The 18,877-nt window shown below is 38.7% G+C and overlaps 1 protein-coding gene and 1 pseudogene across 6 annotated transcripts in view; one reads left to right on the top strand and one right to left on the bottom strand.

Moving 5' to 3' along the window:
• The window catches only part of MAN1A2 (mannosidase alpha class 1A member 2), a 159,543-nt gene that overhangs the window by 78,491 nt on the left and 62,175 nt on the right, over nucleotides 1-18,877 (top strand). The gene's annotated exons all lie outside the window — the stretch shown is intronic.
• Nucleotides 1,551-3,223, bottom strand: LOC136990969 (signal peptide peptidase-like 2B pseudogene; annotated as a pseudogene).

The following is an 18,877-nucleotide window of genomic DNA, read 5'->3' as shown; positions in this document are numbered from 1 at the left end:
CGTGGCTAGATGCGTATTATCAGATCCAAGAGCGTGCCTTTCTTGACCCAGCTCCTAAATAGGAATGAGATCCAGACCTGTTATTGCTTTTGAGACTCTGCCGTTCTTTTTGAAATTTTGAGTCTGTGGCTTCTCTCCAAGGTATATTATATAATGATTATATGCTAAAATAGTGAAATGTATACTTTTTTAATTATACTGTAAAACCAAAGAGAGAAAGTGACTTGTTAAAAAGCATAAGAAAAAAATGTGACAAGCTCCTTAGGATGCTTTAGGTCCAGGCAGCTCTCTGGTATTTTGCTGTATGCCCAAGGTTTCTTCTCATTTGCCACTGATAAATTAGCTACCAATATGAAGTGTTTACTCCGCTGATCCTTATTCCTCATTCGGCTGTACATTAACAGGCATACATAGTACCCAATTTCTGAATAGGAATTGCAAAATCTACTGTGTCTACTCTGACTTAGGAGCCACTTATTAAGTGTTTTTGGAGGTAACAGGATTCAGGAGCGTTGCTTAGTGGGAAGTGGCTGGGAGTCATATTGTAAGAACTAGGCGCTCCTTTTCTCCACCCCAGATTACAATAGAATGGATAGAATTTTGTGTTTTGATCAAAGAGGAAGCATGATCTTGCAGTTAAATTTTAAGTTTTCCACCTTCTGAGCTCCCAGGCACCACTGTGCTTCCTCTTCACTAGCTGTCAAATGGGGTTAACATGGCCTAGTTAACATATTGGGGTAAAATTTATGGTGATCTCTTATGCAACCTGAGCCAGGCTTTTCTCAGTAATTCCTGTAACAATTGTTTAACTTTTGGAAGAACTAAACAAGGTCTTCATTATGCTTGAAGGGGGCTTGTGATATAGCTGATAATATGATGGAAGTAACCAGAAAAGAAATGTTCCATATGCCTGCTTTGGAGTAAACTTTGAATGTGGCAGCCTAGCATCAAAATCAGCACCAAAACAAAACAACTTTTTTGGTCACAGTATTAAAGTTGCAAGTATTCTTCCTTTCTCTCTTGCACTATCCTGGCAAATATTTCATTTTTGCCTTTAGTTTATGCATCCATGTTTTTTTTATACTTTTGAGTGATGCTCATTAAGGAGTTATTTAGCATTTTCCCTAGAACAGTATGTTCCTTTATGTTTATTCCAAGACTATTCCCTAGACTTATTGTGTAAGAATGGTTTGTGTTCTTTATGGTTATCTTTAACTTCTTATACCACAATAATAAAATATTTTTATATCATTCTATTGTGTGTAATAATGTAAGGATAGAAATGCTTAATGAAACAGAGTATCATGTATATACAGAGATCGGAACAAGATAAAGCACTACATTTCACAAAAAAAGGATGCTTTTACAAGTCATACTTTTATTGCTGGATTGGAATTGGCTGTTCATGCAGTTTTTAAAATTCTCCTGGCTTCCTTTGTTATCTGGAAATCGGTCATGTTAAATAACTGGTTTCTCAGGGTATGGTTCTGGAATTTTTGTCTGTCATGTTGTCTGGCTGGTTCTCTGCTTTGAAACTGCCTTGTTCGAGATCACACATGTTGGTTGCTTATTTCTTCTCTCGATAATATGAAGTTTTTCTCTTCACTGTGTATGTTGGTGTCAGTAAATTCTTCTTTCAAAACAAATGAATTATCTGATTGGTCTTTATTGAATATGCGATTGATCGTTTGTTCTTCCTCTTCTTTAAGCCACATTTGTGTCTTTGGATCTTTTTGGGTATCAGGGTAGCTGATACTGATTTCCAAGGGAGGACAGGAGGGCTGCTTTGTAAAATCACTGCCTCTCCAAAAGACTGTCAACTCCTGGCGCAAAAAGGCAACAAGCAGACAAGCGGTAAGAGTGAAGGTCACCAAGTAGAGAAGAGCTGGCTGACCTTTCTGTGTTAATGTTGAAGCTATGAAGCTTGCCAAGAGACCGTAGCTATATGCCGTAGTAGAAGTTACAAAATAGATCCGTGAAGAATGTGCCCGAATATCAAATCTGTGAGAGTAGGCTACCAGGAAACCAGGAATTAAAATATCCCCAAGGCCTAGGACAGTAAAAGGGCTGTTGTCAAAAGCTGATGTAGGGTACTGCACCAGAATCTTCAGCAGAAAAGGGATTTTTTCATGGTGGGCTGAATTGGATGATCCAAGAGCTACCATTTCCATTATGCTGTCCCCACATTTGTTTAGGAAAGGAGTGATAAACACAAAAAAGACATCATAGACCAAAAGAGCAAGTAGAAACAAGCTGCAGTTCTTCATCTTGGGTATGTGAACTGTTTTTTCATTCATAAAGGCAGATAGAGATTCCTAGAGCATCTTGCAGGATCCAGGCCCATTGATCCTCATTTCTGAAGACCATCCAAAAGACAACAGTGAAGATGCTGAACCCTGCTAAGAGCAATTTCTTCACTTCTAAGCCTTTGTGAAAATGCTGTAAATAAACTTTCTGCTCTCCAAATGGGAGTTTGTTCAAGGAAGGGGCTAGACAGCTGTAGAGGCCGAGAGATGCATATAGGCAGAATAATCCTATCATTAAACACACTACATGATCATAAAAGCAGTAAAGCATGAGTAACAAAAAGGAGGATGTTGCTATGCTTCCACAGATAAAGGGGATATCAGGGTTGATTGTTACGTGTTCAAAATATTCTCTTTTTTCAAAATTGCATTTGATGTATTGCTCTTTTCTTCTCTATGGCTCCTGCCCAGTAGCCTCCAGTGCTGACTGTACCCACTGCCAGGATGAACATGATACCCATATTACACCCCAAATCTCTGCCCAGCTTCTTGAAAAATAGATAGATAAAGTCCATATCACTGAGCAAATCTACAGGAATAGTAAGCTCTTCACAGTGACCCCAATCATGGGCATGCTTGCTGCCTCCTGGAAAGGTTGCTAGGGCATCTCCCCAGAGGGTTAATAGCCCCTGAGTCCCATTTATTCCCTGGAGCCTGGAGTTCTCAAAGAAGTTGCAGTCACCCTTTCTGCCTGAGGCAGTTCCAGTGCTGAGGCCCCTGCCGTCACCATCATCCTCACCAAAGGAGGAAGGAAGACAACACAAAGCTGAGAAGGTGAAGCTCTGATCCAGCTGGAGCCAGTGAGGTTGGTTATCCTTGGGCTGGAGGAAGTGTGCCCAGTGAGAAGGGACTAGGAAGCAGTAGTCTCCTCCCTTCACAGGGATAACTTTGACGAGTCTAGTTTGATGAGCCAGCATTTGCAGAAAAAACAGGAGGAGCAGGTGGGGTAGAAGCAGTGCCACTATCTTCCAGGTATTCTGCATACTGTATGACCTTTTCTTACCCATTCCTTTCTCCACGAAAGCTTCTGTCTTTTTAGGATGACTCAGCTTACTTCCTTGTTACATGGCAAATCCTAGCCAAGCAGAAACCAGTCCCATCCACTGATTTTCTTCTATTATTATTATTTTTTATGGAGTTATCTGTCGTCCCCCCCCCATTGGGGAAGTAGTCTCCTTCTTTTACGTGGCAAGTCTGTCCCTTCCTTGGCTACAGCCCCACCCTCGTCTGTGACACCGCATGGCTCACCATGGTGACAAGCCCTGCCTTGGCTGCTGCACATTTTGCCTTCTGTCTGTGGATACATTCTGGGGCTTGGGGTCAGCCAGTAAATTATTTGACAGCAGCTATTCTCCTCCTTTTTATGTAGTCATTCCTTCAGCCTTGTGGCTACATGAATGGGGAGATGCTAGTTCCGATGATAACTTCTCAAGTCCTTTGATGTTAGACTTTGGGTAAAATATCTTATTTCAGTTTATACTACCTTCATAAACTTTTAGCCTTGCTAAAAAATAAAATAAAATAAATTGTCATTTCCCATATGCTTTCCTGGCATGCTTTATATTCTGCTCTCACTCTTCGGCATATGTCAGAACTTGAGAGAGAACCTATGTATATTCAGTGCAGGAAACAGAATACTCTGATGGTGGGAGAAAGTATCTGGAGCAAGCACATCTAGGAGCTTGTCTCCAGGTAGGAGAAGGCAGGATGCACAATGCAAATTATTGTAAGCCTGAAGCAACAGGAGACATGTTATTAACACAGATCCAGGGAGACCGAGGAATATGGTGTAATGTGGTTTCTTTTGCAGACCCTTTTCAAGTACCTAGATTTTATCCAAATGAAGAGCTGGCCAGGATCTTCCTAACTTGACTAGGTGGATAACTAGTTGAATAGACATGTAATCAGCTTCTATTATTAATCTTGCTTTTGGGGTTAGCATGAGTGTTATGGTACAACCAGAACTTTCCTGAGCGTACCTGAGCACAATGTTTGTTTGAAGATAATCTAGCTGATGTTGTGTAGGTGTTCCCATTCATACAATTCTGAATTGCCTTGACCTTTCTATAAAGGTCTCTCTCATCAGTTCTTTTGACTATAAAGGTACTTTACATACTTTCTGGTTGGTCTTTGACTCCCCATTTCTTCATGCAGAATCAGCAGGTTGCATATACCCTGCACAGTAAATTGGAAGACCAGGTCAAGTAGTCTATGCCTTTAATCTGAATATATCCTAACAACATGTTTAATTTAAAAGGTTTCATTTATGAGTTTAGAGCTGAGTGCTTTTAGTTTGTTGAGATTTGCAGTTTAGAAAATGTGGCTCTGTTTCTTTATTTGTTCTGATAGAATGACTGTTGTCAAACCGATAAATATCAAGAATGCACTTTCAGTGATATCTTGCATTTCTTGCTCCCTTAAAAACAGTTTTCAAAGTCAAATATGTAACCCTGAAACACAGAGTTAATGTTACTTCATCTAAACCCTTTCAACTGTCTTAGTCATAATAAAATGCATATATCCTTTCCAAAGCACAGAACTGACAATGATGGAATTATGATAATTTCCATACGAGCCATTTTCCTGTAGTCAATAGCTTGTTGCATCGTTCTTCTGGCAAGGGGAATATTTGGCTCAAATGCTGTAAAAACTGGAAAATTAAGTGCCCTTTTGCTCTTTTAGCTTCTGATCATGATTGTGAGTAGAAACAATAGGGAAGGATTCATTGTCCATTGTTTCCATCGTTCATAGAAATTTTTCACTGAATCAATGCTACTGTACAAGCCATGCTGAGGATTAGAGTGAAATTAATGCAAGTCCTGATTAAAATAGTAGTGGGCACAAAAATGGCATTTATTTAAACAGAGATGTGATACTATAACATGTCTAGGTTTTTTTCACTATGCAGACATGGAGAGAATTCAAGTTGTATGGTCGTACTGGCTGACCTTACATCACCTTTTTTGTGTTTTTCCAGTATTAATTTGGATTTTAGCCTTCACAAGTTTTTTTAGCAGACCTAGACGGGTTCTTTAAATGTGTGAGTTTTCCTTGTCTTTGAGCTTCGCCTTTGGGAAACTCTGATCCTTTTCAGGCTGAATAACTGAGCACTTAACATGTTCAGCTGGAATTTTGGTTTAAATGCTATAAAACCTGACATAACTTTTTGTGATTAATGTATGTTCAGCACAATCTTAATTGTGTATTTTTACATATGTGCTAGGATGCAGGCTTTATTTACATGTGTCTATACCATTTCTTGCTTAATGCTAGTTTCAATGAGTAGGCCTAGTTTTTTCTGATCCTCAAGAAGTCACTGCTTGTCTTGGTGTGCTTGCCCTGTTTTGTTTTGTTTTCTTTCATGTTAACTGTATCACAGGTGCATTTTATCAGGGGGACAGAATTCTCAGTTTCTTGTGTGCCCGTGCATGAGAACCTGTCAGGTAGGTGTATATGAGAGGCACCTGGTTCTTTGGACCACATGATGGATGCACACTGTACATGCAGTTGTGTGATGTTGAAAGGAGCCTGGTACAGGGGATGCAACTGTAGAACATGTCTTCTAAAGTGATTCTTTTGAGCATGGATTTCCAAGAAGCATGCGTGCCAGCCACAGTATGGCGCCACAGCCACTCATCTGTTCTGACTCCAGAGCTGAGGTGGAAATGGTCAGGAGGCCACAGAATGCTTAGAAAGTATTGCTCTGTCCTGCAAATGCCTGACATACAAGCCCAGCCATAGGGGAGAGCACAAGGGAAGAGCTAGTCATCGCTCATACCTTTCGTGCAGAAGACTTGGCAGGTCTGCGTTTGTCTAGCCCGTATCTATATCAGCACCCAGGATGAATTTACTATTCTTAATCTTTTCTGTACAATGATACTGTGTGTAAGTGTCCCATGAATGTTCGTCCATGAAGGGTTACAGTATTCCTGTAAAAGAAGGCTGTGTTACTATGCTAATTTCAGACAGCAACAACTGAGTGGTGGATAGGTTTATGGATAAAATGCTGAAGGTATTCAATGGTTTGGGGTGCTTCAGTGGACAGAAGCATAACTTTACATGTGCTTGACTTTGCCTCTTCTCAGAAGTTAGTACTCTGAGTGCCTATGGCCCTCAGTTGCAGATTAGTCCTTGACACTTAAGAAAATTCAACACGTTTTCTGAAGCAAGATGAACCAAAAAAGGAATGCTGTAGCTAGTGGTGGTCTCTGAAAATTCTGATTTGACTCTCTTGTCTAGCATCTTATAGGAAGTCTATAGCAAACCCAAATATTTAACCCATGGCTTCTGGTCCTTCTGCTAGGCCTTCCCATAGCAGTTCAGCTGCAGCTGTTTGCAGCAGGATTCTGAGGCTTTTTCCAGTTCTTGAGTATGTTCTGGTTTTTAAAGGAGATGACTGAGAATTGGGATTCGTAAGTGATACTGTTTTGCTTAGATTTCATTTCTTCATTTTTTGGGGTAAGCAGGAGTAACTCCATTTTGCATTTAAAATAGTTAGGCATCTTATCTGGTATGAATTGCGTTTGTCTGGAGGGATTCCTTAAGCTATATGTTGACTGCTTGGTTTTCTCATGAAGTACAGCTTCACCAATCCTTAAAACTCTGTGTTGGTAACAGCAAATAAAATATTCCTGGTAGCAACAATGAATGGAATTATGGCACCCTAGAGTTGGATGGAGGGTCAGTTGTTGCATGGAGTATGTTGCTCTGCTTGAAAAATAGCATCACCTAAGGAAAACAAAGCAAATGTTATTCTGCTGGCATTTGTGTGATAGTGGCAGGAGGACATTTATATCATTATGACAAAGTGTTCTCGTCTGCTGCTGATTTATTGATATCATGAACGGAGTAGCTTATTGTTTTATTTTCATTGAACAAAGCTATTTATTTATAATATTTGCAATGTAAGAAAGCTTAATGATCTACTGTGTTTGCTTTGTCAGCCTTAGATATAAAGCAGTTCTTTTATATGATCGTCTTTTCTCATTTGTATAACCACAATCAAAATGATATATCTTTCTGGGCGAGATGATAATATAACTCATGTGGATAAATTTCAGCCTGAAATCTGTCATTAAAATAGAGAGCAAGGGCTGTGGAGTACCTGATATTCTATTAACAGGTAATCAAAATAATCCTTTTCCAGGAAACTGATAGGCAGTGTCTCTTCAGGAAAAATCCTTAGTAAAATTATGTTGATATATGCCCGCTGATCTGCTCTACAGCTAACTTAAATCTGTAAAGCATAGGTCTTCAGTAAGCAAGACAACATATTTTGTGGACTGGTTTCACAGTAGTCTTGACTGTACCTATGAAGGGGCTTATTTAAATTAAATTTGCCAGAAAGCTTAAAAACTCAGATGGGATAACCTCATCGTCTCTGTCCTGTCTAATAAAGATTTCAGTTTGTTGCCAGGAGATGAGTTGCTTATTCATAAGTGGTCATGACGGCTCAGTGGTCTCTAATATGACACAGCCATGAAAACAAGATCTTTTCTCTTGAGTTTTAAAGCACTGTCACGTACATAGCCACTACAGTGCAGTCTGTAATCCTTGTGCACTTTGTTTACCAAACTTGTAATAAACCTTTTCTTGACTGGAAAATAATACTTAGCCCAGCTCATTGCTGCATCTGAGCTCTGCACAGCACTCAAGGAAGGAAGGAAGGAGGGGAAAACCGACTTCATGGCATTTTTGTTCCCTTTATTCTAAATCTGATTGGAAATTAGTTTGCTCATTGGTGTAACATGGTTTAAACTGGTGGAATTTAAAAATAAGCTGTTTAAGCAATAGAAAATACAGTAGTTGTGCAGTAATAGCTGCTCTTAAAATTCTTTGGTCATGTTCCTGTAGAGGGTTATAAAAGCTTAAAAAAAAAGAATAGATTGTTTGTAACTGCTTGTATCACATATATCTCCTGATGACAGCATCTATTTTTGGCTCCCTCTTCAGTAGTTTAACAGTCATACTGATGCTGATCATCATTAATAACAGCAAGCACAGTGTCTTACCTTTTATTTTACCAGACGTTCATTTACTGGCGTTACTGTTGACACTATGAAACATTAATTCCTACCCACTGAGTTTTCCTATGCTCTTTCCTCCTATGTTAGCTTCTGCACTGGAGTTTTTCAAGCTTGGTCTCATTCTGACAAGAAATATGGCTTTCTTTTGTCAGCTTAAATACAGTTCCTCCAGTTGGATTTTAAGCTGCCCCTTTTACCTTAAAACAAAACAAAAAAACCCAACTCCAGACATGATCACATCTTAAAACAGGGCAGCTTTGGCTGTTTTTGCCTTTTGAAACCTTTTTTGACTCAGTGCTAACTGTTAGGTTTCCCTCTCAAAAAGGGCCTTGAATATTAAAAACTGTTGTCCCTTAATGGTTACTTACCTGATTCCAATGATTTAGACAAGAACACAGTATATTTGGTATTGTGAGAGAAAAACAAAATAAATGCCATGAATGCTACAATGACTGCTAAGCAAAACCACTAAAAATAGCCAGCTTGCCTCTAAGGGTATGTGTGCCTATTGCATGGCAGAGATGGTGAACTCTCCTAGTCTATTAGGAACCCAGAAGATGCTAAACAACATCTGCAATGGTACTGAATTACCATTTATGATTTGAAAAATTGACAGACAAGTATCTTTAAAGAAATGACCAAGATGATCTCTGGCCTACTAACATTGATTTATTTTATTTTTTTCTTTAAAATATAAACCAGCAGGTAAGTGCCTGAAACAAAAGAACACAAATGTTACGTTCATATTCAAGAAGCGTAATGTAAGGTGACCTAGGTGATCTATGAGCCAGTTAGTCTGATATCGGTCCTGTCAGTGCCTGCTCCTAATATATGTGTTAACTGTACATAAGCTAAATATGTCTGTAGATCTGTGAAAAAGGGCCAGTTTACTTCAGCTGTTAAAAAAACAAAACAAAAAAACACTAAATATGCTCCCTTTCGTCAGATGCAACATAAAGAAATGTTTTACACCTGACACTGTGTAAAAAAGTTAAGTTTCTGAAAATGTAAAAGCTATGTAATTTCCTTGAATATTTTATTTCTATAGTGTCTGTGATTTTTGTATTTTAATCTGACGTGTCATACCAATGGGAGGAGGGAGTCTGTGTGTGTAAAGAGTATACATAGCATGAAGAGATATATAATTTCATCTATGCTTAACTTTTTTGTGAAGACAAATACAGTTTAAAGAGGTCTGAGTCATTCCTGACAAAGTTTAAAGAGGAAATCAAGATTATTTAAAATGGAAATCTTTGGCAGGACATTCGAGTGAAATGAAAGACAAGCACAGAGGAATGATTGAGCAGAGGAAGGAAGGAGAAACTGATATAATGTGAGCATAGAATTGAAGGACAAAGAGACTAAGTTGCAGAGAAACATATGTGGGAAATTAAGGAGGTGCTTGACATGAGCGGAGACCATATTAAGAGCAGACATTACAAAAAAGCTAATGTCAGAGAGATTAATAATCAGAGAAGGTAGGTTATATTTAGTGGGTGGAAAGGGCTCTCATAAGAATTGCACAAACAACTTTACTTGACTTCAGAATCATTCCTTAGGGTTCTTAATATACCATTTGCTTTTTAGGTATGACTCTCTCTGATTTCCTGATGACTATCCAGTTACATTTTATCTTCCTCTTTCCCCATTATCTTTCTTGCTCTCTAAACCAACTTATTTTCTCACTGCCTGCAACTAGTGGGTGAGCATTTAAGCCAGAGGTGAGACATTCTCCATGTTCTCCTATCTGACTTTCTCAGTAAAGAGAAATCAATTGAAAGCAGAGTCTCTCTTAAAGCCCACTTACATCCTTGCAGCATGCTTAGGCATAAGTAATTCTGGTTGGTATGTTAGGCAAATTCAACGTTATTGCTTCTAATCCTGAGACAGTTTGTTTACGGAGGTAACTAATCTGGCAGTGTAATAAGGTTTGTGCATGTAAACATACTCTGGAAGAAGTCAGAGATACCCAAGATACAAAAGAAGGAAAGATACAGTGCAAAAATTGCCTGGCCTGAAAACAACTTTTAATAATAAAAGGGAGTACTAACTCAAAACTGCCATGTTTTTTGGCTCTCTTAGGTGGGATGAGAAACAGTGCATTGTATCTTCCTGGAATGATCAGATATAGGAGGCGTTGATCCTTGTGATGTTTATTCTGAATTTAAATGATCTGCGATGTTGACTGTGTGGTATAAAGTGCCTCAGAATTTGAAGGTGCTTTGAAAATGGGGAAGGTGTATCTTTTCTGCTCTGATATGCCTGAAACCCATGACAAGGAGGCTGATTTGGCTATTGAAGTGAATGGAAATTATGCAATTTAATTGAGATAGTATTAGCAAGAATTTAGCAGATGCCAGGTAGTTTGAATGTGATTTGCTGGTTGTCCAGTACATGCTGCATTTTCACATTTAGATATACTAGAATAAAATTCTCAAATATTTTTAAAAGTTAATATATGTGCTATGTATCTTATGTGAATTTTTCAGAGTACCATTAGCATGAAACCTGATGAATATTTTATTAGATCCTAAGACGCGTCAGTCGGCAGTAACTAGATTCCTCATGTCTGTTGTCCAGGAAAGCAGCTTTCAGAAAATTTAAGCAACAGATAGGATGGTATCACTCAAGAATTCTGTTTACAAATCCTTTCCTGCTCGTGGTAGAAAACTACCATAGTATTGTGTTATGTTTAGGAAGCAGAATTGGGTTATATAATTAAGTGTTATTTTATAAAATGTAAATAGGGAAAGTAGCAGTCAACCAGATAACGTTTCTTTTGTGCATATCTGGACGTGTAACTGATGCAGTCTAAGTATTTTTCTGCATTATTTTTTCTGTTTATTTGTAGACTGTAGATTGTAGCTGGACAGTAAGATCACATAGGCATTTTAATGCTTTTCTGTATAATTCTAACTTAGGAACTACCACTAAATAGTTTTCCTAGTTGTCTAGTCCATCCACATCTGTTGATATGATGCGGTAGTTTCTTACTATCTCTTTACCAGTGCTTTATCTGCTCCTGTATTTAGTATTCCGAGAAACATGACCTTTATTTTTACCTTAGAGCAGTCTAGAGCCTCTAGGAAAGAAGAGGTCAGGAGACTAAGTGATTGAATAGCTCTGTACAGTTCTGTGGGCTTTACTTAGCTTTTTGCATCAGATAGTAGAATGTAGAACATAATTGCAGCCTTTTCCTTGAAATCAGGATAATTCTGGTACAGTACACTAGAAATTTTTTGCAAGCATCCATTTGGGCTACAGAGTGCTTTTGTTCTGAGTCTAGATTCAGATACTGAGGGTTGCTAGGCCTCTGTAGCCTTGATTTTAAGATAAGAGGGACATGTTAAATCACCTAGTTTCATGCATCATCTAAAACTGGGGACAGCCTTTCTTGCCTTTATATCATTGTTTTGAGTTGTCAGCAAAAACATATTTTTCAGAAAAGTATCTAGCCCGAACTTTTTATAAAAGTATTTGTAGAAGTCCCTTATGCAGTGTCACTGGCTAAACAAAATGTGGAGCTAATCCATATGTTGTGAAAACTATGGGTGTTTCCAAAAGCCTCCTCACAAAGGCATTTTTCTTTTAGTGCTAAGAAACAAACTTGACTTTAGAGACAGTCATGAGGGTAAAGAGAAAAGAGAGGCATGGATTAGAATGAGTACAGAAGGAGGCAGTCACAATACATTCATAAATGTTGACTTTTTCTGAGCTTGTTGAATTGGTAGTATTTTGTGGGGAGTTTGGGGGTTTTGGGGTTTTTGTTTGTTTGTTTGTTTTTTGGAAAGAGGGAACATTCCTTGGAGCATTCTTTGGTTCTTGAAACCAGTAAATCAGCAAGTTATGTAATATTTATGGATGAAGTATTTGCTTAATCTCATTGTTCTTGACAGTAGAATTCTCACAGCATAGCAGGACTTTGCAGCAATAGTTTCATGAACAGAAGTAACTGGACCCAGATTCCCTCTGGGTGAATTTGGCAGTGTCCTTTAAAATTTTGGAGACTGTTAGGATTAAGGACTTAAGCTCAGCTTCTTTCTCTCTGCCTGTGTAATCTTCCTAATATAAGTGCCCCTAACCTTACTGTAGTGTAATAGTTTAAAAGACTAAGGTTTAAATTAGTATTGTTGGGCAACAAAGCTTAAAAAAAAAGCGGAAACAAAAAAAAAAAACAAGATGAATGACATCACTCTTAGATCTTCATTTCATTGCTCAGATTCAAAGAATATTTGCATAATGTCATAAAACTGTTCCTAATGTCTGTAAGAGCTCAAAACTAAGAGAGGAGAATAAAATTGAACCCTCACAGCATAGTCTTAGTTACTTGTATGTGACCTAGTTTGAGACCTGGTCTAGATACTCAACTTAGATCAGTGGAGGCTGATTTGTTCCAAAAACTGTGGCCTCATTGATAAAGCTCAGTGGTAAGTGATGATAATATACCATAGTAACAGACTTTCTGAGAGAACTCTGTGCAGTGGGTGGTGCCAAAGAAATGAAACAGGAGACTTCAGAATTCAGAGAAAAGAGACTTTCCTGCCATTATTTCCTGGTCCCTGAAGGAGAAGGAACTGTGAATTTTAGACTTGAGGTATTTTCAGCTCCTCCCCTTGTCCAGGTCTAAGCTGATTCCTTTTGTTTTGTCTCTGATTTTAGACTGCTGAGATTGGTTTGGGTTTTTCATTTGCATATTAATTTTTCTGTCATGTAGAAAATAACATCGATTCTGAAAGCATCCCATTTCAAGTCTCATCTTGTCTAAGGACTTTTATACTCTTTTAGAATTACTAAGTGTTGTTGTTCATCAAGTCCTTGTTCCAAGTTCATCAAGACAGCAAAAGGATCTTAGCTATGGCAGTACCTTAACTGCTATGATCTGAATGTGTTATGATTCAAATACCTATAGTGCTGAAATGCTGTCATTGTATTTATGTAATTCTTCATCTTTTCACCACTGGAAGTAATGGAGCTAGTAGTTGCCATGCTAAGTCTTGCATGAGCATGGGTTTACATTCCATAGGACAAATTCTAGAGATGACAAAGCTCTTCAACTGTTACTGGCAAACACCTGTAAAATATAGTTGAAGTGTTTTCCTGCTTTCACTTCATGCAAGGATGGCTGAGATATTACCTGCGTCTTATTGTATGTCCCTCTTTTCACAAGAAGCTTTTTAGTTAAACCTGTGGAATTTATTAGAACTGAATGTGTAAAGAGGGACCCATTTCTTCATTGATTGCTAGCCGGATACGTGTAAGGATGTCTGTACTTGCAGGGGAACTCCCCTAGGAATATTGTAAGACCCAAGGATCTAAAATCTTGAAGAGAGTTGCATCTCTTTGGAACTTAAGGCTGTTCGCCTGGCATGCACACGTTTTCTTCCTAAGCAGCACGGAGTGGTGGCTTATATAAATAGGTAATAAAACAATGTTTATCAAGGTAGTCATCTTTTTTTTGTTACCAAACTGCTTATCTTGATTTTCAGCGGTAAATCACATCACTAGCTTCTGTCTCTATCCATGCAGAAAGTCCTGCCTGGCAAGTTGAATACTCAATGGGTAGTTAGCCACAAAAGGCCTATGAAGAATTCAGTACTGCAGATCCTACTCTGGAGGTAGACATACCTATTTTTAAATTGGGCCAAGAAATACTAAACATTTTTCTCAAGAAGGTCCTGAATCTGGTGGTGTTGTCAGATGCTCTGTTCTTTACCTGCATTCAATAATTAGATAGGCCTGCCTTGTTGTCTTATGTCATGCTTAGCATTCAAAGGAAATGTGTATAGGATTTGGTAGTAATGGTAGCACTGACAGAGCACCAGATTTTCATGAACTTGTGCGATGTGTCTGTTTTGCCTGGTGTGGTTTCCAGGATAAAAAGTCATCTTACCTACAGAACCAGCCACATTGCACCATGACCTTAATGCTCACTAGGCAGTAATTGTCAAATTAAGCAGAAGTCTAGAATATATTACTTTCTAACAAAATTACTCAAAATCTGGTCTGTGCACCTAGATGAAAGAGATTTTTTATTTGTGTAAAAAAAACTTTTAATTTGTGTCTCTTGCAAGCAGGAATTGAGGCAATTCTGTGCTATTTGCCATCCATAGCAATGGAAGGGAACGCCTAACAGCTACATTAGCACAATATAGTTTTCCTAAAAGTTAGTCTTGCATTTTAATTCAGCCACTGGATATATTGATAAGGCTTTTAAAGAATCTTCTTAATCTTTAAGGCTTTCTGCTGCATATTTTAGCCTTAGTTGGATTAACAGTCTCAGAAACATGCTCTTCATATTATGAGGTGACAGCTTCAGTATGTAAAGTGTCAGTTTAATGGCTGAAGAAGATTCATTCCCTTCCAGCTGGTGTGCTGGACATGCTAGTCTGTAGATGTTGATTCAGGTTTTCATCTTAATGAGCGATCCATTTGTCTGATTTGGGTTTTAGGTTTTGCATCTCTCTCCAAATACGCCCCTCTAGTCACTTTGATCTGACAAAAACCTGTGCAGCTGTCTCTGTTCTCACCCAAGTCTGCACAGAAAAACATGGTATGAAGCATTAGGCTATTTTGTTATCCAGAAGCAGTAGTGAGGTATTTGTAGCACTCTTGAGATGGCAGTAAGGTAGGGAGGTAGCTTAATAGAAAGAGAATGTGTTTCTTCAGCCATTTAAAGTGTTTCCTTGGATTCTGTCTTTGAGAGGGATATAGAAAGGTACAATTTTACCTTTTATGCTAAATCAGGAGTACCTAGAGTCCTCAGCCCAACAGAGGTGACCAGAAGACTCCTAATCGCGGTATGTTTTTGCAGGTACTGTTAACAGTGCTGTCTGAACTAGTAGTTATTGCTATCTCACTGACTTCCTTGCTGGCCTTCTGGCTTGCACATATTCTGAAATGACTGGTGTTATAGGTAAACGTGACAAATTGACAACCACTTGGGCCGGGTTGCATAAATTCCAATTTAATAGAATAATTGAGCAAGTTACAAGTAAGCAAAACAGCGCTGGGCGGCCGGGGAGTCTCCTGCTCCACCAACGGCACGTGAAATTCCCCCGCTCGCAGTCTCCTTATATGCAGCTCTAGTTCCGGGTATTTGTGGCACTTCCTGTAACTTCTGCGGTTGCGCTGACTGTTGCTAGGGGGTCTTCTTCAGCCCTCTGGTGGTCGTGGGGATGAAGGCTGGAGTCTTCCTCTGCGTTGTGTGTGGTGACCTCCAGGTCGCGCGCACATTTTACAATTTCCATGGCTATGCAACATTTCACAGTTGGGTAACATCGCCATATTAGGCAATCTAAACTAACATTACCGCTTTGTTAACTCAACTCAATTGTCTCCGGCGGGGTACCTGTTTTCGTTACAGGATTCTGTGGTTTAGCCCGTACTTAGCGCCTAGTTTCACCCGTACTTAGCGCCTAGTTTCACTGTACAATCACTTCCCAAGTTGATGTAACAAATTAGCACGTATCACAACTGGCACGGTGATTGCATAGCTTTAACTGTCCTGGTTTAGATTCATGCATATTTAAATCAGCTGAAATTTTGCTTTATACATAATTATATCATTAAAAACTGCTTCCGATACTATAGTTTGTTCCACAAATCGTTGTCACATGTTTTGAGTTGTTTAAAAGCTGGATAGCAGTACATAAAGAGTTAGCCATTAGGAATATTCTTCTAGTGAGGATGTTTTTTAGGGTATTCTCCAATTGAATATTTCTTACCCTAGTGTTTCAGTATCTTTTATTAATAGGAGTAATGCAAACAAGTAATCATAAGTGTAGAGTTTTCAGATGCTGCAGGATCCAAAAGCTGAAGTTAACAAATTCAGGCTAGAAATCTCTTTCTGAACTATGCACAATTTAACCAGAAGTCATAATTACATAGTAGATTTACACAAAGTTTTATCTCTGCACTGTAGTGATTCATCTTAGATGACCATGATGGTTCTATCCAATCTCAAAACTTATAAATCTGTTCCCCATTCTTGACCCATCTACTACTTCCCAATCTGAAATTTCAGGAAGAAGTTTTAAAATGTATTTATGGATGTGAAGCAGGTAATTTTCATGCAACTGGGCCAAGACAGAGTTTTTAGTTCTTCTCAGGGTTCCCCCCCCCCCCATTACCAAAGACTCCACCTGTGTAATTCCTCTTATTTATACTCTACCTTGCTTATTTTGACTTGATCCTTTATTCAAGGTCAGGGTGTTGTGTGCATTTTACTAATAAATTTCTGCCTTTTTTTCTTGAAGGCTGTCTCTTGTCAGTATCATTGCTAAAAAAGTCATCTAAGCTGTAAGGCCTCTGTTACTTCACAACTCCATCAAAGCATATTATGATTATTCCAGTATCCCCTTTTTCAGTTTAGGCATATCCCATCTTACAATTCATTTAGAGTACCTCTATAAAAGTCCTTTCTCCTGGCTCATTGCTTTCAGGTCCACCTCTTTACATTCTTTTTTGCATCTCTTCAATCTCCAATGCATCAAATACAATTAGATGTCATCCTTAGTATTCTTTCCTGTCTATTTCATGCTTTACTAGTCATCTCCAAAAGATGTTAAGATATTGATCTTTTCCCACCTTCATACCATAAATGAAGATAGTCTTGATTGCTCATTTTTCAGGTTCTCCAACAAGCATCTTTTCTCTTTTCCTGCTCTAGGCTTTATAAAACAGAGAAATCGTTTTTACATATGAACAAAGCACTCTCATAGTCCTCCTTATTTCTCTTGATTGCTGAATATTGGTCAAGTAGTTACTAATAATACTTCTGTAGCGTGTCCATGTTGCATCACTTTGCATTTAGATCGTATGTTATTTTGGGGGCATGGTAGCTCCTTTAGTTATACATCCGTGCAGTTCCTCAACCTGAGAAATGATGTTATCTCCGAAAAAGAAGACACTTTTGCAGAAATGTAGTGAATAATGACAATGACTTAGTTAAAATGTGAGCTAGCAACTAGTTGGTAAAAACAGTTTTATGTCATGGAGATCTACCAAATATGCCTTTTTGGAAAAGATGCTTCTTATGGGTTTAGAAGGAACTGTCTCCCAGTTGCTCATTTAACTAATAAACAATAGGCTCTGAATATGAATATTACAGATTTGTGTTCCATGAGTACGCTACTAGTTTTGTTTGGAATAGAAGAGAAAGGTTATGGTGTTTCAACTTGAAAATTTCTTGTCGTAAGCTAACAGTGACCACTTGCTTCAACATTTAAGTTGGCGTTTCCTGATTGCTTAGTTATTGTTAGTACCAGCACTACATTCTTTTTACTGTTCTCCTGGATACTCTCTCAAAATGAAAACCCTTTGCAGCTGGGTTCAGATATGCCCTTTTTCTGTGGTAGTTAAAGTATCCAGAAAGGGAGTGGAGCCTAGATTTCTCCATGTTGGAAGAAGTTGTCTTTAGTTTTCTGCTGGAATTAGTATAACTGTGTTTGCATTGAAAGCTGTGAAGTTAAGAAACCAACAACTTTGTCTCCTACGATTAGGAAGTGTCACACTGTCATGCTATGAAGGTTCAATAGCAACAACTGAGACAGTAATATAATAATAATAAAAAAGATGTTTATTTCCTCACACAAGTTCTTGGATTAGTAACATCCATTAAAATAATGCGATTACTAACTTAGAAAAGATAACACAAAACCATCAGTTACTAATTTAGAAAGGATAACCTGAAACCGTCGATTACTGCGTTATTAATTGGAAGGACTGCTTATCCCTACTTGAAAGCTTTCTTGTTCACTCTCCTAGTGAGAGGACTCTCAACCTCGAGGAGTTACCTTAACCCAACATCCCAGGAAAAGGGGAGGGGGGGGGAATACTCACGGTCCAGCCGGAGAGGATGGTCAGGTCACGTTCCCGTCCCTGCTCAAACTCTCCTAGCTGCCAAGTCTCTTTTTATACGGCTGGGGCTCTGGGCAAACACTGCTTTTGCTGACTTTTTGCGAGTTTCGCAATCACAGGACTGTTTGTTTGTCTGCTTGGGAGGACCCTGCTAGCGAGGCAAGACCCCAACACCTCCGTATTGTTTCTTCCCTCCCCGGGGGTCCGTGCAGATTCCAGGTGGCAGACTTCTTCAGCCTTGTTAATGCTTCCATTCCGCAGCCTTGCGCATATCAGTCCTTGCGCATATCGGTTGGTAGACGACTTTAGTCCTGTTAAGTCCTCTGTTCAACAGCTTTGTGCACGTCAGCTCTTGTGCTATCAGTTCTTCTGCATATCAACTGACAAACTTCAGTCCTGTTAACTCTTCACTCGCCCGTCAGGAAGTCTGAAAACTCTAGGGCTCACTGGCCTATACATTATATGCCTTTACTCTGTATTTTCCAAAGCACGGGCTTTATCTGGAAGACAAAAAGAACACAGAAGGAAGAGTCCATCCTGCTATTTGCTTGTTTCCTGGAGCTGTAGATGAAATAATTAGCTTGGTAACATAGTGCTTGCTTTTTTTTTATAAAATGTGGGATTTAATGCCTATCCTAGGAAAGGAAAATTTCTGTAATGCTACTTTATTCCTCTTTGGAACTTAAA

The sequence above is a fragment of the Apteryx mantelli genome, chromosome 1 (assembly GCF_036417845.1).
Source record: "Apteryx mantelli isolate bAptMan1 chromosome 1, bAptMan1.hap1, whole genome shotgun sequence".
In the NCBI taxonomy this organism is placed as follows: Eukaryota; Metazoa; Chordata; class Aves; order Apterygiformes; family Apterygidae; genus Apteryx; species Apteryx mantelli.
The sequence above is the reverse complement of the archived record's forward strand: the minus strand, read 5'-3'. Positions and strand labels throughout refer to the sequence as shown.